Source organism: Hibiscus syriacus, unplaced genomic scaffold (assembly GCF_006381635.1).
Source record: "Hibiscus syriacus cultivar Baekdansim isolate YM2019G1 unplaced genomic scaffold, ASM638163v2 tig00110450_pilon, whole genome shotgun sequence".
Lineage (NCBI taxonomy): Eukaryota > Viridiplantae > Streptophyta > Magnoliopsida > Malvales > Malvaceae > Hibiscus > Hibiscus syriacus.
In genome coordinates, this window is record NW_024062743.1 from 3,203,186 (window position 1) to 3,220,033 (window position 16,848).

General features: G+C 37.6%; 1 pseudogene; it reads left to right on the forward strand.

The window, feature by feature from the left end:
- The first annotated feature begins 1,396 nt into the window (after positions 1-1,396).
- LOC120125980 lies at positions 1,397-16,541 on the forward strand (annotated as a pseudogene).
- The last annotated feature ends 307 nt before the right edge of the window (positions 16,542-16,848 follow it).

Below are 16,848 nucleotides of genomic sequence, written 5' to 3' on the forward strand. Positions count from 1 at the left end.
ACCTAAGTAAAAAGGCACAAAACATAGCCTTTTTACGAGGTTATCAGTGATTTACAGTAATGCATCTCATAATGGCTTAGGATGTGTACTGATGCAAGAAGGAAAAATAGTGGCATATGCTCCGAGGCAACTTAATGCTCATGAGAGGAAATATCCTACTCATAACTTGGAGTTAGCAGCTTTGGTGTTTGCTTTGAAGATTTGGTGCCACTACCTATATGGTGAGTGATGCTATATCTACACATATCATAAAAGTATGTAGTATTTGTTGACTCAAAATGAGTTGAATATGAGAAAAAAAAAGATGGATTGACCTTCTTAAACATTATGATGTGATTATAGATTATCATCCTCGTAAGGCTAATGTAATAGTCGATGCACTTAGCCAAAAACATTTTCTGATTTGAGAGCTTTGGATGCTCAATTTTCAATGAAGGAAGATGGTATACTCGTAGAAAAATTAAAACTAAAGCCCGCATTATTATATCATATTAAAGATCTTTAAATTAAAGATGAAGAATGCCTAGCAAGAATCAAACAAGTGAACAAATGTGAAATTAAAGACTTTGAAATTAGGTTCGATGGATGTTTATATTATAGAGGTTAGGTATACATTCCCAATTATAAGGAATTAAAGAAAGACCTTCTTTCTGATGCTCACTATAGTCTTTTGACAATGCATCCTAGAGGAAAAAAAATGTATCCAGATCTAAAGAGTAGACACTGGTGGCCAGTATGAAAAGGGATATAACTGAGTTTGTATCCAAATATTTGACATGTCAACAAGTGAAAGAAGAACTTTAAGTGCCCTGACTGCTGCAACCTATTTCCATTCCTCAGTGGAAATGGGAAAGAGTTACAATGGATTTCGTGACAGGTTTACCTTATACACCCAGTAAGAAAGATTCGATCTGGTGATTGTAGATAGATTGACTAAATCAACACACTTTATTCTAGTTTGAGCTGACTACTCGAAGGATAAATATGTTGAATTGTATATTAGAGAGATTGTGCGACTACATGGAGTACTTGTCTGGATTGTATCTAATAGAGACCCGAGGTTTATTTTGAGATTTTGGAAGTCCTTGCATAAAGTCTTGAAAACTCGATTGAATTTCAACACAGCTTTTCATCCTCAGACAAATGGACAGTCTGAGTGAACTATCCAGATTCTTGAAGATAAGATAAGGGCATGTGTTATTGATTTCAAAGGAACTTGGGAAAAGTACTTGTCTTTAGTAGAGTTTGCTTCTAATAACAATTATCAGTCGAGTATCAAAACAATTTTCTGTAAGTTGTTTTGGCTTTGTGTTTGATAAAGTAGACTACTTGTGCGTCACTGCTTTCACACAGTTTATTAAACTTTAAGAAACATGTATCTTTTCTATCTTTCACTAATACAGGATTGACTTATAAGAGGGTAAGGTGTGGAATGAAGTCTTATAAGTGGTCAGAACTTAGTAAGGCTGAGGTAGAAAGCTTGAAGGCCCGTCCTCACATAGATTTTTCTTCCATATTCGGCATAGTGGGTCTATCTCATCTTTTCCGTATTTCTTATGCATTATCTTTGTTCAGTTCCTGCTGGTTTTAAAAGTTCATATAAGGTGGTATGCTTCTCAGGTCCAACCAATAGTCGATGATGTCCGCAGCAGAGGCGATGCTGCAGTTAGAGTGTCGGTGCTACTTTAAATATTTACTTACATTTATTTTCACGTGAGCATTTTCTGTTTTAATGCATTTGCAAGTGTATTTCTTTTGCAGTTATACTGAAAACTTCGATAAAGTGAAGCTACAGAAAATTGTCGCAAATGTCTCAGAACTTCCTTATCCTGAGGTACGTTTTTTTAACATTTATTTTCCTTGAAATCTCCATTAAACCTATATTTTGTTTGTTGAATTTGTGCCCATTGCTTTTCTTGCTATGCTTCCATGTCTCAGCTTGACCCAACTATTAAAGAGGCATTTGATGTGGCGTATGACAATATATATGTATTTCATCTTGCCCAAAAGTCAGCAGAGAAAAGTGTTGAGAATATGAAAGTAAGCTAATATTACTGTTTTGTTGTTGTATATTTCCTTATATTGTCTACATAATGAACATCTTAGTACTCTGATAGGGTGTTAGATGCAAAAGGGTTGCAGTATTGGTTCCGTTGGTCTTTATGTACCAGGAGGAACTGCTGTTTTGCCTTCAACTGCTCTAATGCTTGTTGTAAGTTTTTAAAATTAATTACAATAGTTTTATCTTTAGCTTTATTTCTTTCTAACAGTAAATCAAGATTAGCTTGATTTGACATTTGGCTTATTCCTTGCTCCAGCCTGCACAGATTGCTGGATGCAAAACTGTTGTTCTTGCAACTCCCCCAGGCCAAGATGGCAGCATATGTAAGGTATGTTTTTCTTTTTTTCTTGAATAAGAAAATAATGAGAGAAAGCTGATCAGTATTTTGCCACAGGAAGTATTGTACTGTGCCAAGAAGGCTGGTGTGACTCACATTCTTAAAGCCGGTGGAGCTCAGGTGTGAGAACATTGAATATATGCTCACAGATTCATTTGAACCTTTTTACATTCGTATTAGATCTCAACTCTCCATTTTTTTTTGTTCTTTTTAATTTAAACTGAATTTTACAGGCTATTTCTGCCATGGCCTGGGGCACAGAATCTTGCCCAAAGGTAACGGTTCTGCGTCAAGTTTTTCTCAGTTATTGAGTTTTAGTACCAATAGATATTTATGACAACTTTTTGAAGACACATGAGTAATGATTTTCATGTGTTTACTGCTATGTTACCTGTACTTTGGTGTAAGTGTTGGACGCAGGTATGTATCCGACACGAGTGTGGCTGGAGTTTTCTAATTTTTTCTGTGTATTTGGAAGATCCTTTGACTTCATATCCCCAAATCCAAGTGTCAGACTTGGATACTTAATGAAAAATGAAGAGTCCGGGCAACGTAGTTTTACTGTCAGCATTTAATCAGAAACCAATCATCTTTTCTTTTGAGCTTAACTGATTAATGAGATTTTTTTATTCTTGAGTTTCTCCTTGCTGAACTTGTGTTTTATATATTATGTCATGTCAAGTGGTTGGGGAACTGACAAGAAAAGTCTTCAGTTATTTTTGCAGAGTGTAATTTAATTAATTGTAAAAAATGCAAATCTTCAGCAGGACTTATCGTCGTTCACTGTCGTTTTCCTTTCCATAACTTCCTTTAGGTGCTTGTGTGTGGATAATAACATGCTGTTGTATGACAAATATTGATTTTTAATTATGCTGAAAGGCTACATCTTTAGAAAATTGTAATAATGATCTGAAATCTACATGATAAGTTGTAAACGATCATAAAGTTATGCAACGTGTTTTATGGTCCACTTTGCTACATTTGAGCATATACACCATAAGAGGAGTCTATTATACCCTATGTCAAAGTAATTCCTCAACTGTAGCTTAGTTGTTCTAGACTTTGAATTTGATTAGTTTTGAAGGCATGAAAATTCAGACAAGATAGTATATATTGTAGGGAGGAAGATGACTTTTGATCTATCTTGACCACATTTTTTTAGCATTTTATTGCAAGTTGAGAAAATTTTCGGACCTGGAAATCAGTAGGTAACAGCTGCCAAAATGACACTCCAAGTAAGTTCAATTTTCTTGCTGGCAAAATTCTTTGATCCGATATAAGAAAGCTGTTGAAATACATGTTCTCGATCTGATTTTACCTTCCATTCCTGTTCCCTCACAGAATAGTGAGGCTGTGATTTCAATTGACATGCCAGCAGGCCCTTCAGAAGTTTTGGTTATTGTTGATGAGCATGCTGGTCCTGTACATATAGATGCAGATTTGCTATCCCAGGTTTTCTCGTTCTTTTTAGTTCTAATTAACTACTTTTCTACTTAAATTTTAAGGTTCGTCATTCTTTGTTACTATATTGGTGAGTGGTCAACTTAACAATCTCGACTTATTGGCTGCTTCATGAATAGTCAATCAGGATGGCTTTATAGACTTTATATCTGTAATGGTATTTCCTTTTGGCCTTTATCATCAACTAGTATTTCTTTCTGTAAATCAAGATTCTAGAACCTCACAAGTTAAAGTCTATTTTGTGCATTTATGATCTGAAGTTTTGTTATTGCTATTAATATACAATTTTTGGCTTGTAAATCACTATCTATAGAAAAAGAACTCTTTTTCTCTCTCCATGTTTAGGAGATCATAGTTATTTATATGAACTGTGGTTAAGCTTATTTAAACCACAAGAGTACATTGGGTCGAAGTGGCCAGAGATCGTAAACCTTTAGTCTAGAAATTAAATACTACTGACTAGTATATAATTAACTATTTTCTGGCAAGATCATTTATGGTCTTTTTTATTATTATTCATCTGGTATAAGTACAAGGCAGTATCTATTTAAAATATCTATGGTCTTTGCTGCTTGGACTTGGGAGAGAGTTGCACATGAGAATGTTTCTCAATTTGTGTTGAACTTTTTTTTTAAGTTTTTTTTTCCTTATATTTGGAGAGTTAAGCCCCATAACCTTCTTTGACCAAGTATTTAAGGAAAAATGAAGAGTCAGAGCAACATAACAACAGCATAATGACTTTTTTCAGTTCTCGTAAACTTTTTGCTTGTACTGTAATTTTCTAGGATCTTCCAAGTCACATGTGACTGTTTTAGATGTAGTCCTTTCTCTTTCCTAATTTTCAATTCTCCCAAGAATTGGTTTTCATTTTAAAGTGGATGATTATTTGTGTAACCCCAGACCCGGTCTATAAGTTAGACCCAAACTTAAGTGGTCACATGTCTCATTCAGAGGTTTTTTTTTTACAACCTATAGAACATTAAATATAATATGAACAAAATATTAATAATACAGATATATCCAAAACAATAGCAAATACATGTCACCAAATATAACCGAAAAACATATAGAGATATATGTTCATACAAAATAAGTAGTTGATCTCTCCTGATGCCAAATCTGCTAGCTTACGGTCTGTTGTTATTTGAAAAAGGTAAAAACTACAGAATGAGCTAAAAAAACCCAGTATGCTCTATACAGTGTATAAAAACATATTAACAAAATATTATAATAAAATTTGTTTATGCAACATGTTTTGAAAACATGAACACTACCCCCATCCTTTCACAATCTGTTTGTGTAGGTTCTCCATAACCATACACCCCGCACAACCAGTAAGGCCCTGAGCACACAGCCGAGGAGCCTACAGATAATCTTCCTCGAATAAGATTCCCCCCAATGATAGTAATTAACATGAATGTATTCGCGTAAAATAATGAATAATTCTTTAAAAACATAAGAATGTTTCAAGCTTGAAAACCATAAACAGAAATACAGGAATCAAAAATCAAATCAGTAATGTATGGTAATTCAGATGTTGGGTAATCAGTATTTAGAAAATGGTATAAAATACCGTAACCAGAAATCATATCAGAAATATACAGTAAATCAGAAATCAGATACACAGTATTCAGATAATTTATATACTTTAAAACAATAATATAACACTATCAGGAAACACACCTGTAACAGTCTGAGAATCGGATAAGGAAGCCTACTACTGGGATTGTCGATCACGCTCTGCTGCAGCGCTAAATCCTACGAATTGGAAAAATCCATATTGGAATCCTAATATATATAAAAAAATCTTAATCTTTATTTAAATCATATACGGAAACCTACGAGTAATTCTTGTATTACGCGGTTCGGACTGATCTGATGAACGGACAACATCAGACCTGATTGATCCTCGCTCAGGTGAAACACGAGCACCTTCATAAAATATCTTACTTAATCAATTCCTTAACCATATCTCAAATAAATAATCAAAATACTAAAATACTAAGCCTATTTGGGTTCACATGCTCAATTCGGAGGTTCAGAATTTGACAAAACAGACTTAGGAATCAAATTCAGGATGTCGAAAAACATAAAGTATGACCTTCCGAAATTTTGAATTCTTGATCAAAATCAAAGTCAACGAGTTTGACTAACAATTAGGAGACCTTCGGGTTCGAATTTGGCAAAACAGACCCCAAAACCGGATTTGGGACATCAAAAACTGTCATGATAAGTATATTCGAAAAAGATTAACGGTCGTTTAATAGCCGGTCAAAGTTCTGGTCAAAGGAAGTCAACAACTTGTCAATCATTTTACAAAAATAGCACCCTTTTTTAATAATTACCAAAATAACACCTTTTTCAAATTAATTCCCAAAATAGCACCTATTTCGAATTAATTCCTAAAATAGCACCCGATCAACGGTCAACGGTCGGATCGGGTCAACGGGTCGGGTCGGGTCAACGGGTCGGGTCATTCCGGTCAAACCCTTTGAAAAACCGGTCAAACCGGTCGTTTTTGACTTCCCCACGAGCAGTGGGGGCGCGTGAGGGCTCTTTTAACAGCGTAAAATTCATGGAAAAATTCTTAAAAATTATTTTGAGCGATTTCAAGATACTTACAAAGCTCAATTCAAATTTTTTAATGGTGGAGAGCTCAATTTCATCAAATCGAAAACTTTGACCGCTTCACCTCTCTACGCGCCGCCGTCGACGGAGACCGAGGATGACACCGATGGACTCGGAACGGCACAAGGAACATGATGGTGCGGGAGGTGTCGTAAACGGAGCAACGATCGGCGATGAATTTAAGATTTTCTCGGCGATTAAGCTAAAAAACGTCGAGACTTTGACTGAAAATTTTCGGCGTTTGGCAGCGGTTCGCTTTAATTAATTTGAGGGGTTTGTTCCTCGCTCGATGATGAACACGATGGTGGTTTCAAAACAATGATAGGAATTCGGACGGCGTCGGGATCGTTGTCGGAAGTTGACGTTGGGGAAGGAAGTTTAGGCTCCATCAGGTCGGCTAGAAAAATTTCCCCATTGATCTCTATAGGACATTCTCTAAAAATACGATTCAACATTATGGACTTGCCTAAGGGACTTTGAACTATCACCGAATGCTAAGTATTCTCAACAGGAATATTTAGACCCTCAGAAACGGAATGCGATATATAGGAATTTGTAGAACCACTATCAAACAATGCAAAGTACTCTGAGTACGAGCGGGAGTACGAGCTGGTGTCTGAACTGAATGAGTTAACTCTGGGCAATCCTTTACAATATGGTCACCTGAACCACATCTAAAATATGTACCCAATTTCTTCCTATATTCCCCATAATGAGGTTTCCCACAATAATTACATGACTGCAAGGATTACGACCCAGAAGATCCATCATGTCTAGAAGGCTGAAAAGTTGAAGAACCAGATGCAACAGGTCTGACACTCGCACCGCCTCTCTGAAATGACTAACCCCTGCCTCTCTTGCTAGGGTGTGTAGAAGAATCAACAGAACCAGAAGGCCTCCTGAATCGATTTTGGGCTCGATCACTATCTCTCTTGTGCTCCATACCTAATCGCTCTATTTCCTTAGCAGTTTTGGCTATCTCAACCAATGCATCAAAATTCCTCTCCCGGTGGGTAGCGACTCGACTCATGATCTCATACCGGAGTCCATTTTCGAATCTCAAGCATTTATCTGTCTCTGTGCCAACAAGTCCAGGAGCATAACGGCTCAATCGGAAGAACTCAACCTCGTAGTCCATAACAAACATATTACCCTGCTCCAGATCCTGAAACTCCTGACGTCTCTCCTGCAAGTATCTCTCTCCGATGTAGCGACTCCGGAAGCGAGTCTTAAAAAGATCCCATGTTAACTAATTTCTCGGAATACTACCAGAAATTGATTGCCACCATCTAAAGCTCTCTTTCTTCAACATAGTTAGGGCCCCTTTCAACTTCTGTTCAGGTCCGAGATCCATCTCATCCATAATCCTCTCTGTGTCCTCCAGCCAATACTCAGCATCTGTCGGGGGTCCACCGGTAATACCCTCGAATGGAACTACACCAGCAGCAACCAAAGAGTTTGAAATCTCAACCGCAGTCATATTACTAGGGGCTCTGGCAACTCTCTGAAACATGCGGAATATAGCTCTATTAAGGGCATCTTCAATTATGTCAGTATCCTCATCTCCAGTGACGGGAGGGTCTCTCACAGGAGTAAACTGGTCATCATGAGAAAGGGTCGGATCTACTTGCGGAACAGGAGGATCACGTGGAGATATCGGATCGTCGATCGTAATAGAAGGTCGAGCAACTCGCCTTCGACCACAGCCACGTCCTGTCCTACGACCTCTAGCAGCACTCATCGTTGGATCTATAAGGTTCTACAGAAAGAATTTGAACATATGTCAGATTAGCATCAGGGATCTCAAGAAAACTTTAACTCATAAAATAAGGTGACATTTTTTTTCAAAATTTCTTAAAAAACCAAAGTTTAGGACCCATATACAGTCCGAGTGTTTAAAACCGAAAGCTCTGATACCACCAAATTTAACCCCCCAGACCCGGTTTATAAATTAGACCCAAACCTAAGTGGTCACATGTCCCATTCAGAGGTTTTCTTTTACAACTTATAGAACATTAAATATAATATAGAACAAAATATTAATAATACAGATATATCCAAAACAATAGCAAATACATGTCACCAAATATAACCGAAAAACATATAGAGATATATGTTCATACAAAATAAGTAGTTGATCTCTCCTGATGCCAAATATGTTAGCTTACGGTCTGTTGTTATCTGAAAAAGGTAAAAACTACTGAATGAGCTAAAAAAACCCAGTGTGCTCCATACAGTGTATAAAAACATATTAACAAAATATTATAATAGAATTTGTTTATGCAACATGTTTTGAAAACATGAACACTACCCCCATCCTTTCACAATCTGTTTGTATAGGTTCCCCATAACCATACACCCCGCACAACCAGTAAGGCCATGAGCACACAGCCGAGGAGCCTGCAGATAATCTTCCTCCAATAATATTCCCCCCAATGATAGTAATTAACATGAATATATTCTCGTAAAACAATAAATAATTCTTTAAAACCATAAACAGAAATACATGAATCAAAAATCAAATCAGTAATGTATGGTAATTCAGATGTTGGGTAATCAGTATTTAGAAAATGGTATAAAATACCGTAACCAGAAATCATATCAGAAATATGCAGTAAATCAGAAATTAGATACACAGTATTCAGATATTTATATACTTTAAAACAATAATATAACACTATCAGGAAATACACCTGTAACAGTCTGAGAATCAGATAGGGAAGCCTACTACTGGGTTTGTCGATCACGCTATGTTGCAGCACTAGATCCTACAAATTGGAAAAATCCATATTGGAATCCTAATATATATAAAAAATCTTAATCTTTATTTAAATCATATACGGAAACCTATGAGTAATTCTTGTATTACGCAGTTCGGACTGATCCGATGAACGGACAACACCGGACCTGATTGATCCTCGCTCAGGTGAAACACGAGCACCTTCATAAAATATCTTACTTAATCAATTCCTTAACCATATCTCAAATAAATAATCAAAATACTAAAATACTAAGCCTATTTGGGTTCACATGCTCAATTCTGAGATTTCAGTTCAGAATTTGACAAAACAGACTTCGGAATCAAATTCAGGACGTCCAAAAACATAAAGTATGACCTTCTAAAATTTTGAATTCTTGATCAAAATCAAAGTCAACGGGTTTGACTAACAATTAGGAGACTTTCGGGTTCGAATTTGGAGAAATGGACCCCAAAATCGGATTCGAGACGTCAAAAACTGTCAGGATAGGTATATTCAGAAAAGATTAACGGTCGTTTAATAGCCGGTAAAAGTTTTGGTCAAAGAAAGTCAACAACCTGTCAACCATTTTACAAAAATAACACCCTTTTTTAATAATTACCAAAATAACACCTTTTTCAAATTAATTCCCAAAATAGAACCCATTTCGAATTAATTCCCAAAATAGCACTCATTTTGCATTAATTCCCAAAATAGCACCCATTTCGAATTAATTCCCAAAATATCACCCGGTCAACGGTTCGGGTCGGGTCAACGGGACGGGTCGGTCAACGGGTCAGGTCAGGTCAATGGGTCGGTCGGTCAACGGGTCGGGTCGGGTCAACGGGTCAGGTCATTCCGGTCAAACCCTTTGAAAAACCAGTCAAACCATTCGTTTTTGACTTCCCCACGTGCAGTAGGGGCGCGTGAGGGCTCTTCTAGTGGACGGAGACCGAGGATGACACCGGCGGACTCGGAATGGCACAAGGAACACGATGCTGCGAGAGGTGTCGTAAACGGAGCAACGATCGGCGATGAATTTAAGATTTTCTCGGCGATTGAGCTAAAAAACGTCGAGTCTTTGACTGAAAATTTTCGGCGTTTGGCATCGGTTCGCTTCAATTAATTTGAGGGGTTTGTTCCTCGCTCGATGATGAACACGATGGTGGTTTCAAAACAACGATCGGAATTCAGACGGCGTCGGGATCGTTGTCGGAAGTTGACGTTGGGGAAGGAAGTTTAGGCTCCATCAGGTCGGCCAGAAAAATTTCTCCATTGATCTATATAGGACATTCTCTAAAAATACGATTTAACATTATGGACTTGCCTAAGGGACTTTGAACTATCACCGAATGCTCAGTATTCTCAACAGGAATATTTAGACCCTCAGAAACGGAATGCGATATATAGGAATTTGTAGAACCACTATCAAACAATGCAAAGTATGGAACTGAATGAATAGTAATAGTACCTGAAATCACATTAGGCCCATCGCGATCCTGTCGAAGTCTAGCAGTGTAAACCAATGCAGGTTGTCTGACCTCATATCTCACTGGACCCCAATTTTTAGATATATGGCCTCTAATAGTCGATCCGGATGATCTCTCCTGAGTACGACCACCCGCAGGAGTCTGAACAGTACTCTGAGTACGAGTGAGAGAATGAGTTAACTTTGGACAATCCTTTATAATATGGTCACCTGAACCACATCTAAAACATGTACCCAATTTCTTCCTACATTCCCCATAATGAGGTTTCCCACAATAATTACATGACTGCAAGGATTGCGACCCAGAAGATCCACCATGTCTAGAAGGCTGAAAAGTTGAAGAACCAGATGCAACAGGTCTGACACTCGCACCGCCTCTCTGAAATGACTCACCCCTACCTCTCTTGCTAGGGTGTGTAGAAGAATCAACAGAACCAGTAGGCCTCCTGAATCGATTTTGGGCTCGATCACTATCTCTCTTGTGCTCCATACCCAATCGCTCTATTTCCTCAGCAGTCTTAGCTATCTCAACCAATGCATCAAAATTCCTCTCCCGGTGGGTAGCGACTCGACTCATGATCTCATACTGGAGTCCATTTTCGAATCTCAAGTATTTATCTATCTCTGTGACAACAAGTCCAGGATCATAACGGCTCAATCGGATGAACTCAACCTCGTAGTCCATAATAAACATATTACCCTGCTCCAGATCATGAAACTCCTGACGTCGCTCCTGCAAGTATCTCTCTCCGATGTAGCGACTCCAGAAGCGAGTCTTAAAAAGATCCCATGTTAACTAATTTCTCGGAATACTACCAGAAATTGATTGCCACCATTTAAAGCTCTCTTTCTTCAACATAGTTAGGGCCCCCTTCAACTTCTATTCAGGTCCGAGATCCATCTCATCCATAATCCTCTCTGTGTCCTCCAGCCAATACTCAGCGTCTGTTGGGGGTCCACCGGTAATACCCTCGAATGGAACTACACCAACAACAACCAAAGAGTTTGAAATCTCAACCGCAGTCATATTAGTAGAGGCTCTGGCAACTCTCTGAAACATGCGGAATATAGCTCTATTAAGGGCATCTTCATTTATGTCAGTATCCTCATCTCCAGTGATGGGAGGGTCTCTCACAGGAGTAAACTGGTCATCGTGAGAAAGGGTCGGGTCTACTTGCGGAACAGGAGGATCACGTGGAGAAATCGGATCGTCGATCGTAACAGAAGGTCGAGCAACTCGCCTTCGACCACGGCCACGTCCTATCCTACGACCTCTAGCAGCACTCATCGTTAGATCTATAAGGCTCTACAGAAAGAATTTGAAACATATGTCAGATTAGCATCAGGGATCTCGAGAAAACTTTAACTCATAAAATAAAGTGACATTTTTTTTCAAAATTTTTTAAAAATCCAAAGTTTAGGACCCATATACAGTCCGAGTGTTTAAAACCGAAAGCTCTGATACCACCAAATGAAGCCCCCCAGACCCGGTCTATAAATTAAACCCAAACCTAAGTGGTCACATGTCCCATTCAGAGGTTTTTTTTTTTACAACTTATAGAACATTAAATATAATATAGAACAAAATATTAATAATACAGATATATCCAAAACAATAACAAATACATGTCACCAAATATAACCAAAAAACATATAGAGATATATGTTCATACAAAATAAGTAGTTGATCTCTCCTGATGCCAAATCTGCTAGCTTTCGGTCTATTGTTATCTGAAAAAGGTAAAAACTACAGAATGAGCTAAAAAGCCCAGTGTGCTCCATACAGTGTATAAAAACATATTAACAAAATATTATAATAAAATTTGTTTATGCAACATGTTTTAAAAATATGAACACTACCTCCATCCTTTCACAATCTGTTTGTGTAGGTTCCCCATAACCATACACCCCGCACAACCAGTAAGGCCCTGAGCACACAGCCGATGAGCCTACAGATAATCTTCCTCCAATAATATTCCCCCTAATGATAGTAATTAACATGAATGTATTCGCGTAAAATAATGAATAATTCTTTTAAAAACATAAGAATGTTTCAAGCTTGAAAACCATAAACAGAAATACATGAATCAAAAATCAAATCAGTAATGTATGGTAATTCAGATGTTGGGTAATCAATATTTAGATAATGATATAAAATACCGTAACCAGAAATCATATCAGAAATATGCAGTAAATCAGAAATCAGGTACACAGTATTCAGATATTTATATACTTTAAAACAATAATATAACACTATCAGGAAACACACCTGTAACAGTTTGAGAATTAGATAGGGAAGCCTACTACTGGGTTTTCGATCACGCTCTGCTGCAGCGCTAGATCCTACGAATTGGAAAAATTCATATTGGAATCCTGATATATATAAAAAATCTTAATCTTTATTTAAATCATATACGGAAACCTACGAGTAAGTCTTGTATTACGCAGTTCGAACTGATCTGATGAACGGACAACACCAGACCTGATTGATCCTCGCTCAAGTGAAACACGAGTATCTTTATAAAATATCTTACTTAATCAATTCCTTAACCATATCTCAAATAAATAATCAAAATACTAAGACTATTTGGGTTCACATGCTCAATTCGGAGATTTCGGGTTAGAATTTGACAAAACGGATTTCGGAATCAAATTTAGGACATCTAAAAACATAAAGTATGACCTTCCGAAATTTTGAATTCTTGGTCAAAATCAAACTCAACGGGTTTGACTAACAATTAGGAGACTTTCGGGTTCTAATTTGGCGAAACGGGCCCCAAAAACAGATTCGGGACATCAAAATCTGTTAGGATAGGTATATTCAGAAAAGATTAACGGTAGTTTAATAGCCGGTCAAAGCCGGTCAAAGTTCTAGTCAAAGGAAGTCAACAACATGTCAACCATTTTACAGAAATAGCACCCTTTTTTTAATAATTACCAAAATAGCACCATTTTTGAATTAATTCCCAAAATAGCACCTATTTCAAATTAATTCTCTAAATAGCATTTTGAATTAATTTCCAAAATAGCACCCATTTCGAATTAATTCCCAAAATAACACCTATTTCGAATTAATTCCCACAATATCACCCGGTCAACGGTCAACTGTCGGGTCGGGTCAAACCGATCAAACCCTTTGAAAAACCAATCAAACCGGTCGTTTTTAACTTCCTCACGCATAGTGGCGGCTCGTGGGGGAGCGTGAGGGCTCTTCTAGCAGCGTAAAATTCACGGAAAATTTCTTAAAAATTATTTTGAGCGATTTCGAGATACTTACAAAGCTCAGTTCAAATTTTTGAACAGCAGAGAGCTCGATTTCATCAAATCGGAAACTTTGACCGCTTCACCTCCCCACGCGCCGCCGTCGACGGAGACCGAGGATGACACCGGCGGACTCGGAACGGCACAAGAACACGATGGTGCGGGAGGTGTCGTAAACAGAGTAACGATCGGCGATGAATTTAAGATTTTCTCGGCGATTGAGCTAAAAAACGTCGAGACTTTGACTGAAAATTCCCGGCGTTTGGCAGCGGTTCGCTTCAATTAATTTAAGGGGTTTGTTCCTCGCTCGATGATGAACACGATGGTGGTTTCAAAATGACGATCGAAATTCGGACGGCGTCGGGATCGTTGTCGGAAGTTGACGTTGGGGAAGGAAGTTTAGGCTCAATTTAGGAGCAATTGGTTTCTGATTTTTCAGAAACCAATTGCCGTATATAATACCAAACTTCACCAACTTTTTTTGGGTCAATTCAGGGCTTGTTCCTTAAATTTTCTTTAACTCTAAAACAAGCTATAAATTTTTAAAATCTTTTAATTTAGTCCCCAAATTTCACCAAATTACTTAATTAAAACCTCAAATTACAATTATATATTTTTTTCAAATTTCCGGGTTGTTACAATTTGTGAAACCAAAACTTGCAAAGTAGATTATTCAATCCCTCATCTTGTGATACCCATGTTAGATGCTTCTTTTTCTTCCATTGTTGTTAGAAAAGATTATGTACTAATTGGATAGTAAAGGATGGCCTTGATAATTAATTTGTTGCTTTTATGGCCTCAAGGAATGTTTCACTTGTTAAACCTGGGAATTTTATTTTACAATCATCAAATTTGAGGTAGGATTATGGAGAATGGAACGCGTTTTGTTTCCTTTCTACAACACCAGATCCAGTTTGCCTTAATTTGTACAGAACATAAAAGAAAATCTACTTCTATTGGTCATGATGTATTTAGTGATAACCACTGCTATTTTCAGGCTGAGCATGGCCCTGATAGCCAGGTTGTTCTTGTAATAGCTGGTGAGGGTGTAGATCTTAAAGCTATTGAGGAGGAAATTAGTAAACAGTGCCAAAGCCTTCCAAGGGGAGATTTTGCTTCTAAAGCAATAGGCCATAGTTTCCTCGTTTTTGCTCAAGATATGGTTGAGGTTAGTTTCCATTTCCCTCTTGGTGTTAGTCTATTTTGAGCCCAACTTGCATAAAATAACTTTAGATGGTAAAACTTGATGAATTTTTAAGCACACTTTTATTACACCCTATAAAAATGTATAAAAGCTATTCTATTTTGGATTTATTTCTGATTTTGTTATTGCAATAATACAATTCAAACATTGAAAATATCTTGTATTGGAATTTCTCATGATCATTTTCTTTCTAGGCAATCTCCTTCTCATATCTCTATGCACCAGAACACCTTATCATGAACGTGAAGGATGCAGAAAAATGGGAGGGTTTCGTCGAGAATGCTGGTATTTTGCATCTTTTTTGTTCATCATTTTATAATACTATTTTTATTATTTTCATAATAGCCATTGTGATTGCATATCTAAACTTTCCATGCCACTACAACTTAAATTTTGTTCAAACATTTGAACTTGTTTTACACACGGGTCCACCTGGTTTCGCATTTGCGTCTTTAAAATTTTCCTACTTGCTGCTTTATACAGTCTTTGTTTAATTGGTTAAGATCGAAGTAGGTAACATCCAATACATATGTATTCTCATGCTTTTTAATCTGGAATGCTATTTAGATTTTCCCGAAAGCTGTTGATAGCGATTCTTAATGTAAAATACCAGCACTCTCGTGCTTTGAGGGTTTGCATGCGTTATAACTCCTTACCATCATTTTAAGCCAAATAATACACAAAGCTAAAAATGGCCTATAAACATACAGGGATCCTAATTATTAATTTGACAGTGTTTATGCCGACATGAACATTTTATCTGCTACAGCCATATTTGTTATGCCTGTTACTAATGTAGTTACATTTGTTGGTTGACGAGTGATGTAAGCCTACATGACAAGTTTTCTGCTGCAATTGTTAAAGCTCTTCGGCACTGGTTCCTGCAGGTTCGGTGTTCCTAAGGCCATGGACGCCGGAGTGTGTGGGAGACTATGCAAGCGGGGACGAACCATGTTCTTCCAACATATGGCTATGCAAGTATGTATGGTGGGGTGTCACTCGACTCATTCCTGAAGTACATGACCATTCAGTCTCTGACAGAGGAAGGCCTAAGAAATCTGGGACCGTACGTGGCCACCATGGCACAAATCGAGGGGCTGGATGCTCATAAACGAGCGGTGACTCTCAGACTAGAAGACATTGAAGCCAAGCATGCATCTACTCTGAGGTGATGTATGTCGATCATGTTATCTTGTATGATAGTTCCAAAATTTGACACTGACCTTGAGTTTGATTATTGTACTGTAACATATAATCCACTTGCACTGCTACACAAGTGGTCTAGAGATTCGGGGTCAGTTTAATTTTTCCATTTCACTGGATAATACCGAATAAAGCCTATGAATAGGCGCCATTTCTTCTGAAAACTATCAGCTTATACATGTCCAAACATTTCTTCTTGTCATAATTAATTAGCAAGACGGAACATAGAATAAAAAAATAACCTAGAAACTCTTTTTAGAAAAACATAATTCGAGCAGGTGCTCCAAACCATTGTTTTGAAAACCGGACCGGCCGGTTCAATCGGGAACCACTGTCTAGTCCGGTCCATTATATCCCGGTTGAATCGGTGCTAGTGAACCGCTTTGAACCGTTCGAACCGGCTTTGAACCGTTCGAACCGGACCGTGAACCGGTTCAACCTAATTTTTTTATTTTTTTTATTTAA